This window comes from Octodon degus, unplaced genomic scaffold (assembly GCF_000260255.1).
Source record: "Octodon degus isolate 3935 unplaced genomic scaffold, OctDeg1.0 scaffold00133, whole genome shotgun sequence".
In the NCBI taxonomy this organism is placed as follows: domain Eukaryota; kingdom Metazoa; phylum Chordata; class Mammalia; order Rodentia; family Octodontidae; genus Octodon; species Octodon degus.
This window is the reverse complement of record NW_004524709.1, coordinates 2,813,443-2,814,912: the sequence shown is the minus strand read 5'-3', so window position 1 is coordinate 2,814,912 and position 1,470 is coordinate 2,813,443.

The following is a 1,470-nucleotide window of genomic DNA, read 5'->3' as shown; positions in this document are numbered from 1 at the left end:
TAATTCATTTTTTAAAATAATAAACCTGGTGCTGTAAAGATAAAAAAAAAAAAAAAAAAAAGAAATGCTACACATCAAAACCTGCCCGATACAGCTAATGTTTATGAATGCTAAATTTAGTGAACAAGGCATCTAACTTGAGTTAGAAAAAAGTAACACAGAGGGAACAGACATAGCAAGAAAATAAAGAGTCTAAATTAAGTAAATAAAAACATCAGCAGAGCAGGTCAAGTTCAAGGTATGTGCCTACAGAAGAAAGCAAAACTGACATTTCACTTGCATCCTACTCTTTGGGTTTTGTTGTTTGTTTGGTACCTGGAATCAAACTCAGGACCTTGTACTTGCCAGGTAAGCACTGTGCTACTGAGCTACATCCCTGGCTTGGGTCCTATTCTTGATCATTATTTTCTCCTGCTTCTACTCACAGGAATTCTGTGAAGACCTGTTCAAAATCTAGAAACAAGATCCTAGCAAAGAAATGACTTTTGAAGCTACATCCTGAAAAATCACAGTATAATAATTTAGCAGCCAAATATATTTATAAAATATGTTTTCCTTGACCTTCAAGAAGATCCCAAATCAAAGAGCTCTGCTGTGAGAGATGGTTCTGAACCACCACAGCTCATTATCATGAGTGGGTTTTTTCATAGGGTTAAACTGTGGGTGAAAATAAAGATCAGTGCACACAAAACTGCCATTGTGGGTCTGCCTGCTTGTGGCTCTGACAGCATTTGTTCACATGAATATGAACGGAGTGTCTGCTAAGCGACAAGCACTTTACTCTGGTTTTCTCAGACAGGAGTCCCCCTTTTATAGCTCCAAACTATTCAGTGGTGATTCCTGTTTGTATCTAAATATGTGTACTAATACAACTGAAAGAAAGTGTTTTTCAGTGCTGCAGATTGAATTCAGAGCTTTGGTACATGCTAGACAAATGGTCTACCACTTACCCCACCCTATCCCACCCCCAAAATGAGTTTTATAATAAGAAATTTATTAGAAAATAAAGCTATGAAGCATGCCAAGACTCTTACTTTTATCAATTCGTAAGTTAAAAGGAATCTGATTACCAACATCCTTCCTTTTCTCTTAATTTAATTATGGCTTTACAAACATTCTTAGGCTAAATTAACCATTTCCTCTTTTCCTAAAAATAACTTCCATAAAAACAGGATTTTTTTCACTGGTTATCACAGTGCATCTAAGCACGTTGTGCACAATCCTCTGCTTGTCTCCAATCTTACACCTGTAGCCAACATCTGTCCCCTCCTGTACTGCACCACACCAAAGCTGCATGTGCAGACAGGGGCCCAAAAGCTGACCTGACAGAAAGGTGAAGGCAGTTGCTGGTCCTCTAATTCACTTTCTGAGTATTTCTACTCACAAAAACTTTTTTAAAAATAAAACAGCCGGGGAGATAGCTCAGTGGCGTAAAGCACTTGCCTGACAAGTGCATGGTCCTGAGTTCAA